Source organism: Mustela lutreola, chromosome 10, assembly GCF_030435805.1.
Source record: "Mustela lutreola isolate mMusLut2 chromosome 10, mMusLut2.pri, whole genome shotgun sequence".
Lineage (NCBI taxonomy): Eukaryota > Metazoa > Chordata > Mammalia > Carnivora > Mustelidae > Mustela > Mustela lutreola.
This window is the reverse complement of record NC_081299.1, coordinates 98,671,162-98,686,382: the sequence shown is the minus strand read 5'-3', so window position 1 is coordinate 98,686,382 and position 15,221 is coordinate 98,671,162. Positions and strand designations below refer to the sequence as shown.

General features: G+C 45.1%; 1 long non-coding RNA gene across 1 annotated transcript; it reads left to right on the top strand.

Moving 5' to 3' along the window:
• Positions 1–580: 580 nt before the first annotated feature.
• Positions 581–14,934, top strand: LOC131809783 (uncharacterized). Its single transcript, XR_009345294.1, has 3 exons — positions 581–871; positions 7,372–7,436; positions 14,618–14,934. It is a non-coding gene; the product is annotated as an uncharacterized LOC131809783 (long non-coding RNA).
• The last annotated feature ends 287 nt before the right edge of the window (positions 14,935–15,221 follow it).

The window sequence follows — 15,221 nt, the reverse complement described above, 5'->3', positions numbered from 1 at the left end:
AGGCCCAGAAGGTCAAAAGCAAGGGTGTGGGCTCTGGGGTCAGACAAGCCAGGTACTTCTCCTTAGGCTGTGTGACCTCAGGCAAGTTGCTTCACTTCCCTGGGTTTCCATTTCTTCAACATGAAATGGAGAAAATAGCAGCAGTCTTCTCAGAGGGCCTCGAGATGATTCTAGGAGACAACGTATAAATATACATAAGCTGGCGCTTCGAAGCACGTAATAAATGTGAGTTTTGAAAAGCCGAGTTGGCCGCGAAACCCTAAAAGGATGTTAGGACGGGGTGGAACCGCTTTCAGCAAGGCAAGGAGGCTCGTGAACAGACAGCTTCGTGGATGCCTCGGAGGTTCATTCTGTGACACGCAGTAATGATAGGGACTGTTAGCTTGCATGGGACTAAGAGCTTGCCAGGCCCAGGCTCGTGCATGTGGCTAAGCTCGGAGCAAGCCCCCGGCTTCTAAAACCGAGGCCACCTTAAGGCGAGCGCCGGAAGTCCAGGCTCTCTGTTTGCATGCATCACTGCCAGACGACGCCTCCACGGACAGATGTGTTTACTCCTCCAGTGTTTGGCAAGTTTATAAACCATTGGCTCTGACCATTTCCACGTGTCAAGCACGTGGGATCTGTTTTGTTCCAGTTCACTTGGGTCTGCAACAACAACAACAAAAAAGCCGTGACCTTGCCAGCATTCACCTGGGTTTGTGGAGGTGGTTCGGGAGGGCCAGGGCCAAGATTAAATTCCTGCAGCAGAAGTCAGAAGAGAATCCCTCCAAACCGGGGCTGCTCCTTAAAATCCAGGATGCATTCCATCTGTGTTCCCTTTGGCATCCGGCCCGATGCCTGCGACAGGCGCTCAATCAGTGCCTTAGGGCAGGTAAGTCAGAATTCAACTCCCGTCTTCTTCTCCACCCTCCCAGCCACCCCCCTGCCCTGTATGTGCCTATTCTGTGTCAGCAATAAACTGGTTAACGTGTTAAAGACAAAGTCCTTCCTAAGGGTACTGTAGGAAAGTCATCTGAGAAGCTTTCTGAGGATGGTGTCATGGTGACAAGTGTATTCAGACTGCCACGGTCGAATCCTGGCCTCACTGCCAGCTTGGCTGAGTGGTATCAGACAAATTACCTTATTTCTCTGCACTTTAGTTTTCTTATATGGAAAATGTGGATGATAATAATAGAACCTATCTTGTTGAGTAGTAAGGCACTCAGTCCAGTGCTTGGCACATTGTAGATTATTGTATATAAAACATATGTAAATATGCACACACACACACACACATATATATATACACACACATACATATATATATGTATATAAGTCCACATAGAGACACAACACACACACACACACACACACACACAGCCCCCGCGAGCTATGAAGCAGCCAGGAAATGTACCTCCTACACCCACATGCACCCACACACTGACTTAAAAACACAGTCGGTTGAGCATCTGCCTCTGGTTCGGGTCATGAGCCCAGAATCCCAGGATCGGGTCCCACATTGGGCTCCCTGCTAGGTGGAGAGTCTGCTTCACCCTCTACTCTTCCCCCCTGCTCTTGATCTCTCTCTCTCTCTCGTAGATAAATAAAAACCTTTAAAAATAGAACACAGAGAGACATACAAATCAGTGCAGATAAAACATCCCAAACGACAGCGACAGTGAAAAGAAGTAGTCAGTGCAAAGAGTAAATCAGGGAAGACTTCCTGAAGGAGACAATTTCAAAAACTATGTTTGGAAAAAGAAGTTGAATGAAATGCAAAAAGCCCCATTTACACTGGGACTTCTCCCAGATTAACAAGCCATATAACGCCCACCTAAGAGGTTGCCTTCCCCTGGACAGGAGAGAGAGGAGAGCTTCCTCATTCCAAGCTACAGCCTGGCAAAGGAACTAGCATCTCCTGCAAAGACAGACCCTGGGAAAACCCAAGGAAGAACAGTGTGAAATCCTGTGGACGAACACAAGGTGCCTGTATGTCAGCCATAAAATCTTCGTACTCAGCCCAAATGCTAACAAACTGGTCAAATAGCTTCTTGAAGATGCAACTTCCTCCATCCTTATCTGCCGGCATTCCTTAATGCCCAAAATAAGTCAGAAAAAGAATGGCCCTCCAAGTGGGCACCACCAGTCCCTGGCTTCCGGGACGGACTCGGGCTGTAGGCCCGCTAGCCACCAGGGCTGACATTCACGGCCACAGTTCAGGGCTGTCTCAGGCCCGGCGGCCTCTCCCCCTTTATCTCACCCTCACTATTCCTTTCGCTTTGACATAATGAAAGTGCAACTTGCACACTGTCTCGAGATTGCATACGATAATTGGAACCATGTGTCCGCGCTGGCATCCCTTCAAAGGACTTGGGAGCTCTGACTTGGGCTGTCTTCTGATTGCAATAGCAATCCCCTGAGCTGGCTCCCCGGCCCTCACATTCCTTCAGCTGCACCTTAGTGCTAACTCTTGCCAGGAGGAGGCTGTTGCAAGCGGAGCTCATTCCTGAGGTTCTGCAGAGGTTGGCACGAATGAGCCCCCCCCCCGGCCCTGACCCCCCCGCCCCAGCCATGTGCAACAGGGCTCTAGATCTGGCAGCTTGGCACCAGCTCTCTCGGCAGTAAAAGCAAGAACCAGCAGGTCAATTTTCCATAGCACAGAGGTGGCATGTGGCTGGGTCGACACCCCGGGTGGGAGCCTGGGTCTTCTGGCCACCGCCTGGGCTTTCAAGGACTCTGATGCTGAATCCTCTCTGATCCAGCTGAGTGGTTTCTGCTAAAGAAGATCCCAAAATGTCTATCTTACTAGGAGACTCCGGAGGGAAAGACAAACTCGCCGGCTCCTCTCCACCCTGATTCCCCACCAAGCTGCATGACTGACAGGAGAGGCTAAGGGGACCCATTTAGTTGGGCAGACACCTCAGCTGCACTTCTCTGCTGTGTAAGTGCCATGCTAGGCCCCAAGGAGACAGAAGGTAAGCTAGGTCCCTAACCTCTAGACCCCTCCATCCGAGGAGGAAGCTGAATAGAGCTTTGAGTCTGGATATATCCCCATACCCCACACCACAGTTCCCAGGGGCAGGCTCAAACCAACACCCCCCTTGATGTTGGCAGCAACCACCCTGCCCCTCGCCTTTGCACCCCTGCCGGCTTGTCCTTGTCTGCTCTCACTCCCTCCCACCTCGCCCCTACTGAGTTTCTTTCTTTTTTTTTAAGATTGTATTTATTTATTTATTTAACAGACAGAAATCACAAGGAGGCAGAGAGGCAGGCAGAGAGAGAGAGAGGGAAGCAGGCTCCCTGCTGAGCAGAAAGCCCAATGTGGGGGCTCCATCCCACGACCCTGAGATCATGACCCGAGCCGAAGGCACAGGCTTTAACTCACTGAGCCACCCAGACGCCCCCTCTACTGAGTTTCAAACTCTTGGCCCATGGCTCTGACCTTGCCCCTGTCCGGGGAAGTACTTCTCAAGCTTAATGTTGACCTGAATCACCTGGGGATCTGACTCAGCACAGTTGCCCTTCCTAGATGGGGAGAAGTCTGTCAGCAAGGAGCAGACTTGGTTGATACATATACTCCTGGGAAGAAAACAGTGGTGGCTCTAACCAAGGCTTGAAGAGGTAGGAACTCATCCCAAAGGGAAGCCAGAGGCCAAAGCAGGGTCACATGGTCAGGCCTCAAAAGGGCATTAGCGACGAGGCAGAAAAAAGGGGGCATCTGCCACACAACACCAGACTCAGTCCTACTTGCAGAAAAAGAGTCAGTGACAATCAAAGGCCACAACAGAGTCTCTCCCTCTCAAGGTAAATCTGAGCGAGCTCCTGTTCTTCCCTGACCCTGAGGATGAAAAGTCATCCTCAATAGTGTGAGACATTCTGGTCTGTCCTAAAATTTCCCTGAGAGGCTGTTTTTACTGTTTTACCTGGGACAGTTTACATAACACTCGATATAGCTATCGGCAATGGTTGTAAAAATGAAAAATGTCGCAGTTAAGTGTGTACAACAAGTAGCTCCCATCAGTCTCAGAATTTGTCTCCCTTCAGCTTTAAATAGATTAATTCCATAACCCAACCATGTCAGGAGGCACGTGGAGCATTTGAAAACCCCAAACCAGATCTCTTGATGGCCATATGTGGAGTTTCCACCTCTGGTTTTCACCCTTAAAGGGCAATATACAGTTTATTTATGGCCCATCCTAGTTGAAGACTATCATTTAAAAATGACAACCAGTTCTAGTCTTCTCCCTTTAGGTGGCTCCTTTTGGGATCTATGACAGTTGCTGCTGTAATTACAATTTCTCTTTTACCCAGTCAGTGAAAATATCACTATTCTGAGTAAAATGAAGCTTTCAATTGCCCTAAGAGAAACTTTGCTAGAAAAAATTACAAAGAATTCAAGCCACCTCAAGTTTATCAGAACAGAGGGCCAGTTAGTTCTCTCTGAATTAATAGTTGCTGGAAGCAATAAAATCAAAGCAAATGTTGTATGTGTATACCAGAAGTCATCTTCCTATAACTCAGTAAACCTTTTGGTATTGGTACTTACAGCCTCAGGTGGTAAATATAAATTTATCTCTGCAAAGAATTTTGTTTCAGACACTGTTTGAGGGGGTGTTTTTTTTTATTTTTCCCTCACAACATGATTCTATACAGAACAAGAGCCAAAAGACAAAAATGTGGGCAAAACTCCCTCTAAATCAGTCTGGCTCACTTATTCCAGCAGCCTCTGGATTTAGCATGGGCAAGGATTCCAGCTGGGAAAGCGATCCATTTGCTGCTGATTTTCTTCTTGTAGTCTTACCTTTTATTTGGGTCACTTTCCTGGTTTTTCTCCACATGTTCCAGGAAGCCTTCCCTCTGTACCTCCCATTAGACAAGACTTCTTCTCCACTGAGAAATCACACAAGCACAAGATTCATGGCTGGGGAAAGTGATGATAGGACAGAGGTCTATGAGGAAGAGGGTCCAACATACATCAAAGGGGTTGGATGACTTGTGGTAACAGCACACAAAACTCTGCTCATTGAGAGATTTATTCGACATAGACTTTAATCATGGCTTTATTGAGTTGTGGTTTGAGTGTATTTGGTGAGTCACAGAGGTTTTTAAGAGGAAAGAGTTTTTCAATTGTCTTACTCATTATAAAAGACTTTGTCCCACGTAAAAAATAAAGACACAATTAAAACAGAATGCCCAGATCCCTATGGCACCAGGGGAGGGTGTCAGAGAAAGAAGGCAATATTTAAATCAGAATCCTGGCCATGCCCCTAAATAAAGTGGGCTTAGCCTGGTGACACATGCAGACCATCTGGAGTGGCCATCGGAGTGGATCTGAGCACTGTTTTCTTTTAACAAAGACACTATGCACTGTTCAGGCAGCAAGAAGTGACAAGCCCAGGAGAACACACCAAGCAACACTGCCCTTAACACATTCACACAAATTACATATTTATTTCTGCCATATTATTTCTCCCCCTGTTCACTGGGGGAAAAAAAAAATCCTATTCCATTAGTCCACTTAGGTCTTAACTCCTCATCTACCTAGTTTGTTTTTTGTTTTTTCATGAATTTCTATTTTTGTAGCAGAAAGACAAGGATAGCAGGGTGGCTAGAATAAGTTATTAAAGTAGCATTTCTGGGTTCAAATCCTAACTCTCCCATTTACTGACTGTATGGGTTCAACTTGGGCTGCCTTAACAAAATACCATTGACTGGGTGGCTTAAACAACACAAATTAATTTTTCTCAGTTTAGGAGGCTGGGAAGTTCAAGATCAGTGTGCTGACTGATTTGGTTTTTGGTACAGACTTTCTTCCTGGCTTACAGATGTTGCCTTGTCACTGTGAGAAAGAGATGAGGGGCGTAATGGGGAGGAAAAGGAAGAGGTCTTATAAGGACACTAACCCTATTGGATCAGAGCCCTACACTTAAGGCTTCATTTAATTTTAATTTTTTTCCCTGGAGGCCCCATTTCCAAATACAGCTTCAACATGTGAATTTTAGGGGCACGTTGTTCAGTCCACAACATAGGTATGTGACTTTAAGCAAGTTAGTTAAGCTCTGTTTCTTCCTCTATAAAATAGAATGATGACTATATTTGTTCCATACTTTTTTTTAAGCAATCAGTCTCACCACTCTAAAGTGCTCAGCAGTGTCAGTGGTCTATATTACCATTTCTCTCACACAGAAGTAAAATCTAAATCTTCATTCCACTGTAACCAGGAAGAACCAAGGATTTGAGATCATTAGGGTGGAAAAGAGAACCTGCAATCCAGTTTTTGGAAAGAGAGACAGAAAAGAAGTCAAGAAGGGGAAGTGCTAAGAAAAGAGAACACCCAGTCCACCATTGGACAGCCCAGATGCTGGAAAGTTTCTGCTTGTGTCAAACTAAAAATCTTTCCCCAACATCTCCACCAGTTTAACCAAGTGCTATCCCTGAGAAGTGTTCTCTGTAGCAACACATGGAGTTGGCCCATACCCTTTCCGTATGACAAATCTTTGAGAATAGCTATTATGTCTCCCACCTAAGTCTTTTATTTCCTAGCCTAAACATTCCCAGGTCCTTCAATTATCTGTGTATGATAGGGTTTCCAGCCCCCTTACCATCCTGGGCAGCCCTAACTAGACACATTCTAATTTGTCCATGTTTGTCTTCAGATGTGGTGTCCAGAAGGAAACACAATACTGCAGATGTGGACTGGCCAGCACTAATTACAATGAGACTATTAACTCCTTTGATCCACATAGCATATTTCTATTAATGGAGCCTAAAATTACAAAAACCTTTTCAGCTGCCACATCACTCTAGATTTTCATTTTGAGTTTATGGTAAATAATAATTCATTGGGTTTTTTGCTTTGTTTTGTTTTCTTACTATTATTAAACCAGGACTCCTCCATCTTGCATTTCTGCTAGTGATTGTTTAGATTAAACATAGGAATGTGACTGACTAAACGGTGAGATTGAAAGCCTCTGTGGGCAGGAATTGTGTCTAACCAGTTATGATATTGCAGAGCCTAGCACAGTGCCTGGCTCCTGACATGTTAGCTATGTCTTGTAACAGCTGCCTCCCATCATGATGACAGCTTAAGGCATAAAGGCACCAAGACTGCACCAGACAAAAGCTTGATCTTTACTCCTAATTATAGTATTGCCCTCCACCCGTGCCCCCCTCCCCCAATCCCTATAATGCCCCCCCCAACCTGGACTGGACCACCTCTGATTGTTGTAGAACTTGTGTGAACTCATCCAAACAAGCCCATCTGATGACAAACACAGCAGGGAAGAAAAAGAAAATAAACCAAGAACAAAAGAAAACCATGAAAGAGGGGAAGAATGAAAGAGCATTTGCTCAGTCCAGCTCCACTTACAATTGCATTATTCCTCCCACTAGGAGCCCCACCCCTGCTTCTTTGGTCACCTGGTGAGAAGAGGAGAAGCCTAGAGCTCCCCCTAGAGGTAAGAGTGTAGGACTGATAAGAGAGATGCTCAATTATTTGAACCTTCATTGATCTTGTGTTCTTTCTGAATCCTGATCTGATGATCCAACATACTGCTCAATCCTCTCAACTTCCAGAGAACTGTGACTTGAGGAAGAATCAGGCCTACATGGAGCTTTTGAAAGAAATTCCAACATACGTGACCTTGGTCCAAGGAATTCACTGCAAACTCACTTTGTCTGAACATATTTGTTTGCTTGTTCCTGTCAACTTTGGACCCCAGGAATCCCCTCACATACTTTCAGATCTTGAATTTGCTTAACTTGGACTGTAGCTTTCCTATTCACTCATTGTTCATACAAGCCAAGAGCTGTACAGAAACTGAGAATGCACCAGTAAGAAAAATCAGACATGAGAAAAGAAACATCTTCTCAGGGTCTAGTGAAGAAGAAAGATAACCTACAAATAAATAATATCGCACCCATGAGGAGTGATACAAATAGAAATATGAGCGGCCTCTGAGTATCACAATAAAGGGGTTTGGTCTAGTTGGGGAGGAGGAAGTTATGTGTGAGGTGAAGGAAGCATGTGACCAACCAAGTGAGGATGAAAGTAAGGAAGTTGCCAGGCAGAGGCAAAGGCCTTCTGCAAAAGGTCTGGTGGTGAAGAGAGTCCGGAAAGTACTGGAAGCTGAAAAGAAACCAGCATGGCTGGAACGGAATGCAGAAAAGAGAGCCTAAAGGAAGATGAGGCCATGGGAGAGAACCACTTGGCTTGTCACCAAGACCTGCCTCCAGATTAACTTCGATCTATGACCAGTGTTCCTTAAATCGATTGTCATAAAGCTTTAATCCACTTTCCCCATCCTGTCTGCAAGGATTTCATGAACTACATTGCCAAATGCCTTGAGGAAGTAAAAATACTGTCTGTGTATCAAGACCCTGAGAATTTCCATCAGATCTTAGGGGTAGAACTTCAGGCATAATTAGGGGTTACTCATTTGCTTCTCTTGTTTAGCATGGGATATACGAACCTACTTAAAAGCATAGGGAAGCAGTCAAAGAGGGAGAAGCTATGGATGCTAGAAGCTTTGATAATGGTGAAAAACAAAGTCCTTCCTGAGGGAACACTAGGTACTTGCCTGATAGCTTTCCCTGAAGGGTTTCACTACTCCTTAAAGATCACATCATTCAAATAATTTGACTATGATATCTTGCCCCTGAAGGATTTTGACATAGTTTATCATGGTCCTTAAAAGCTCAAAACAAAAAAAATAAAAATATTAAAAAAAGATCACATCATTCAGCAGTGCTTTCCATTTGCTCACTGTTTTTCCTTGTTGATAAGAAATCAGCTGGTGACCAAGCAATGTGAAGCTCATTTGCCTTCATCCCTAGACTATTGACCACCAGTTACAAATCTGTAACCAGGAAGCAACATCCTCTACTTTTATTGTTCTTTCATTTAATCTTCTCTTCTTTCAACAAGCATGTATTAAGTTTCTATTATGTGTTAGACACTGTGGGGAGGAGGTAGAATATGAATAAGACAGAGTATTTGCCCTCGGAGGGCTCATAGTCTAGTGGGAAAACCAGACACAATCCAAGTAGTGAGTAATGGAATAGATATGAATGTGATAAAATGTAACATGAGGTAAGAGAAGTCTTTTAACTCTGCTTAAGGAGGCCAGAAAGGAGTTTGACAAGAGGGGGAATTTGAACTGAGGCTCAGAGGACCAGTTGGAGCACACTACAAGGGCAAAAGGAAGTCCCGGGCATAGAAAACAGCATTTACAAAGGCAGGGAGGCAAAGGGAAGCATGGGATTCTGGGTAACCGGAGGAAGGTAGCTTGGACAGAGTCCAGCATGTCCTTAGGAGTCAAGAAAGAGATGATGCTGGGAAAGCAGTTAGGAATCACTCGTGGTGAGCCTTGAACACTGTTCTCCAGAATCTAGATTTTATCCCATAGACAATGGCTTAGCCTGTGAGGCCCCAGTTGGCACTTTAGAAGACCAACCTGGCAGCCATGTAGAGACGTAATTTGTAATCATGAAAAGTCACAGAGGATTTTAATCCATCTCACACCAGTGACTGGTTGGCCCCTACACATTTCGCAGTTCACATGTGGTATTATCTTGATTTATTTGACAGAAAATCTTAACATTAATAGCAATCACAGAATCTCTGAAAAGACAGCTAGAGCTGGCTCAGTTCTTCCTAGAGTGTGTTCTGCAGATTACTAGCTCTATGGGGTGTTACTAGGTGTTAAATAGTGAGGGCAGGGGGAATATTTGTCAGTTACATTCTAGGACATGGTACTTTAGGTTACTATCCATAGGGAGTAGAACGGCCTGATAAGTAACCCAAAGAAGATCAAGCAAAGAAAGTGCTTCTGTGCTTTCTCAGGAAGCATCAAGAAGATATATGGCAGGTGGCTGCAGACACAGACCTAGCCACTTGCTTCTCCTTTGTGATTGCTTTCCTTGGACTGGTGCTAAAATGGGCTGATACAGGTACTTTCCCAAGCTCATAGCTGCTCCTGGTAGAAGAAGCATTCTGGAGACACAGCAACTTGGACAGACTTCCAAATGCTCAATCCCAAGGTGCTGTCCTCAGAAGCTCTATTAGTTCCATGCTTGGGAGGCTGTCCAGGGAACCCTCTGCTCAGGGCCATTCCCTGTCCTGCTCAAAGACAAACAGTTATCAAAGTCAGAGCTCACAGAATCTGAAGAAGAATCTACAAGAACAGACTTGCACATTTTCTAGCTTCAGATGGTGGAGACGCTTACTGCCTAATGTCCTCAGTCCAACAGTAGCACTCAGGTCTGGCTGGGAAGAGGGCTTTCCAGCCTTTCTTTCTTCTCTAAAGCCAGTCTCCCTTCCAATTCAATGAACATTAATCAGATGGTGACCCCATGCCACATCCAAGATCCCAGGACCACATAGAGGAACCAGACACTGTGGTCTTGTTGTGGTCAAGGCACTGGCCGCTCTCAGACCTCAGGTCTGCAGGTTTTGGCCTCTCCTCAGAGGATCTAGAGCCCAAGGGGTCTGGGTGGTGGCTTCAAATCAGTCCACGGATAAGTATTCATGGCGCTATGCTGTTTATCCCCAGTTCCTCCTCTCATCCCTTTGCATACTCAGAAACTTTGTATCCCTTGTATTCTTTCCCTCTGGCCTTAGGAGAAGTCTGACATGTCCTGAGGCTACCACCCCACCACCACCCTCTCCAGGGTTTAGAGGGGTATTGGGCTCCCGCCACTACCACTGCTTCCAAGGATACCGCTGCTTTGTCATGGTGCCTCACTCCCCAAGGACTGCTAAGGTAGTGAAGAGAATTTAAGCAACCTTAAGATTCAGCTCAGAATCAACAAGAATCCTGCCAGTTTTAGCTTCTAGTTTTTTCAAACCTGTTCCCTCTCTCCCAGCAATTACTGCCCTGTGGTAAGCCTCATTATCTCTTGCCTGGAATATTTCAATTGCTTCCTCCCTGATGTGTCTGCCTCCAGTCTCATTGCCTCATACCCGCCCCCTCCCTCTCCCAGGTCACACACTATTTAAGCCACAAATGTTACTGTCATGCTTTGTAAGTGCTTGTGACCTCATAGATGTAGATAACATTTATTGAGGGCTTACACTGTGCCAGACCCTGAACCAAGGGCTTCACATGTTACTACTGCTGTTGCCATTTTACAGAAGAGAAAACCACAATTGAGAGAGACTGAGTCAAGATCACATGGTGAGTATTTGTCTCAGATGGAATTCAAAGATATAACTGTCAACTCCAAACCTACCCACATAACCAACCACTTGCCACTGAAGAAGACACTGTGAATGCTCACCAGGATGTCCAGTTCCCTGCTCCCTCCAGGTGCAAGGGAGGATTATACTACCCAGCCCCTATAAAGGTAGGAGTGGCCACTTGCTTTGGTTAATGAGAAATGAGCGCAAGTGATGTGAGTCATGTTCTGGCAGAAGAATCCAAACACCAGTGTGCAGCTTTCCATATTCTTCTTCCCTGCTGCAGCAAACTCCAGAGCTTTCTGTAGACATGGTGGAATCATAAGAGGGTAGGGCCCTTGTCAGCCTGGTTCTTGAGTGACCAAGCTGAGCTGAGTCTCCCATCAACTTACAGAATTGAAGCATGAGTAAGAAATAGACCTTTTGGGGGAGGGCACTTGGGTGGCTCAGTTGGCTAAGCATCTGACTCTTGATTTCAGCTCAGGTCATGATCTTGGGGTCATGAGGTGGAGCCCTGCATTGGGCTCTGTGATGGGTGTGTAGCCTGCTTAAGATTCTCTCTCTCCCTCAGCACCTCACTGCTCCCCGCCCAACTCAATCTCAGGCTCAATCTCTGGCTCTGGAGAAAGAGAGAAAGAAAGAAAGAAAGAAAGAAAGAGAGAGAGAGAAAGAAAGAAAAAAGGAGGGAGGGAGGAAGGAGAAAAGAAATGAAAAAAGAAGAGAAAAGAAAAGTAAGAAGGAAGAAAGGAGGGGGTCCTTGGTTTATGGACTTTTCAACCACTGAGATTTGGAGATGCTATCGAAATGTGCAGAGCCTATCTTGATGAATACAGATACACCACCTCACCCTATTCTAATAACCGGGTTCTTGTCTTCTTGCAAAACCCTCTTACTCCCCAGCTTTAGTTCATTGCGTTTACTAGCTATGTAAATTCACACATGTCACTTACCTCTCTGATTCTCAGTTTCTTCATTTACGAGGGAGTTATAGTACAAATGAAATTGTATTCAACAAACACCTACAGAGAGGTGCCAGGCACCAGGCTGAGTGCTCATTGATTTGAACAGCCGCTTCTCTGATATTATTTCCTCTGCAGGGCTTTCCTAACCAGCTGCTTCGGACCGTCCTCCAGAGCTTACTGCTGGACATAAACCGGGGACCAAGCCCTGGCTCTGCCACTCACTAGATGTGAGATGACGAGTAGGCTATTATTTAAGCTGTGCCTCCGTTTCCTCATTTAGTAAAACAATAATATGATTTCCCACATCCTAGGTCTGTTTGGAGGGCTAAATAGACTGTGTGTACATAAATCCACAGTTAAATCCAGTGGTGCTAGAAAGAGACAGATCTGGTACTAGTCATGGTGTTACCTCTTCCCTGCTGTGTGACCTTGAGTATATTACTTAGATGTTTTATGCCTCAGTTTTTCCATCTATAAAGGGAGAACAAAAGTGGTATCTCTATCTTCACTGGATTTTTTAAAAGATTTTATTTACTTATTTGAGACAGAGAGAGAGAGAGAGTAAGAGAGAGCATGAGAGGGGGAAGGCCAGAGGGCAAAGCAGACTCCCCATGGAGCTGGGAGCCTGACACAGGACTTGATCCCAACACTCCAGGATCAAGACCAGAGCCAAAGGCAGCCGCCCAACGAACTGAGCCACCCACGTGCCCCTTCATTGGATTTATTGAGGAATATTGAACTCTTGACACATAGTGGCACTCAACCAATGTGAATTATTCCTAAAAAAGCTGCTTTACAGCTATAAATCTAAAACAAATATATTTAATATTAAGTAACAAATAGACAGTATATTAATATATAATGAATTATATCTATGTATCAGAACATAATTATTTATTGAGTGGGTATTTCTCCCACCTTGAAGACAGGGACTGAGTCTTATTCTTCCTTCCATCTCCAGTGCCTGGGAGGTAGGTTAGGTCATTGTTCCGGGGGAAGAACTGAGTACATTCCTCACATTTTCTATTCTCTTCTTGCCAGTGCCCTGAAAAAAACTCCATCTCTTGGCCTTAGAAAGTCACACACTTCTCTGGGGACTGTGCAACTGTCAAAGAAGTTACGTGCCACCAGCTTTCAACGTCAGCCCGCCCCAGGCCTCCTGGACTGAACAAGTGGAGGGAGGGGCGGAGGGAAGGGCAGAAAGAAGGACCCAGGCTTTCCACGTTGCCTAAGTCTCTGGGTCATGTTTTTCCATAGTCTGAGAGGTTTTGTTTTTGATTTAAAGAAACAAAAGAGTTTCCAAGGAAAACTCATTTTTGTTATGGTTCAAAACCATTTAATTTGTGATATTATTTCCTCTGCTGAGCTTTCAACTTTCTAAACTGTTCCTCTGAGGCAGGAACAGCTCTGAGGCGGTGAGTGCTCTGAGGGTTAGATCTCATGGCTCCTCTGCCGAGTCTGCCCCGGACTGCAGAACCTGGAGACACAGTTCAGAGAAATAAATCACTATTCCCCGGGCTTCTATTCAGGCCCATGTCAGCAACATCCTTGCAAGTGGACCTTCTTGCATCTTTTCAATCATGGAATGTTCCCTGGAGAAAGCACAGGGTCTGTGGCCAGATGCAGTGCAGCCAAGGCCAGGGCTGATGAAGTGAGCAGCTCTGCATGGTTCTGCGGCCATCAGTTGGGGGTGCTTAACCTATCTATGGGACAAATGGTGGAGTTCCACATAGCAATTATGTGTCCTTGCCATTCATCATCACAGAGAGCTCCCACTTCTCCTCCAACCCCCACCAGTGTGTGGTGCAGTTTGGGAGTGGCCAAAGGAAAGACCTTCCTTCACCTGATGCCTGTACCTTTGAAAGCTGTTCCACAAGTGACCTGGGGCCTTCTGAGGCTTTTCCTGAACAGGGAGGAATATTCACCCCAAGTCATGGAATTCACCGACGGGCGTTCTATCAGGGAAGAGGGAGCCACCCCTCTCCTCTGCACCAGCAGAGTGAGCGGCTGACCTCATGGGCCTACACTTCCCTCACAGCTTGAGAGGTAGTTCAGACCAAGAATGTGATACTGAAATCAGTTTTGGATCAATAGAAGACAGAACTTTCTAGCATTTTTTTTTTTAATAAAGGGAGTCCCCTGTCACCAGAATTATTTCAAGAGACCGAACATCAGGCAGAAGAGTTGTAGAAGAGATTCAAACAAACAAGTAATTGTTGCTATCAGATGACCTTAGTTCTCCCTTTAACCTTAAGGTGATATGACTGAATTAAAACATGTTCCTTTAACCAACATCAAGAGGGTGGTATGTGCACCATACCCCTGTGGTACCATGAGACACACGGAAATAAGTGAAGTCTCAATCCTGGTGCTTAGTCTTAGGAAATAAGACACCTTGTTAGGCTAATTTTTGAAACTTAAAATGATCAATGCTTAAATGCTCATATACGCTACGTGTCTTTCATAAGTCCTGTTCTCTGCTTTTTGTCATCCTCAGGGATCCAGGTTAACAGAGGCTCAACAACTTTGCGGACGGAGGGGGGCACTCTTCATGGTGATGGCAGGAGGAGAAGAGGGAGAATCCTGTAGTGACTCTTTATCTTCTGCCTGAATGTGATACTTGTCAATTCTGCTTGACCTGTTGGGCTACAGCAGGTCACATGGCATGACTGACTTCAAGAGGCAGGAAGGTGATCTTACTGTGCCCCCAAGGAGAACCAGAAATACTGATGAGTAGGACTGATGTCTATCACAAATACGAAGGTATCAAATATGAATACAAATGTATCACAGATACATGTGACAACTGGACAACAATCTAAGACAATATTAATCAAGGTCTAAATAAAGAAATTGCCAAGTGAATGTTTGACGAATTAATGAATAAGTGAGAAAGCCATGTGACCTGAATAATAAGTGAAGATTTTGTGACAGAGGGGGGACATGAACACACCATTAAAAGCGGGGAGGTGAGTAGGTATGGGTTGCAGAGAGGAAAATAACATCTCCACAAGGGTGGGGAGCAACAGAGAAAAATGGGAAGAGAACTAAAATTTATATATCACCTATTGTGTTACAAGTACTTTGTAGGAAGGTTTACA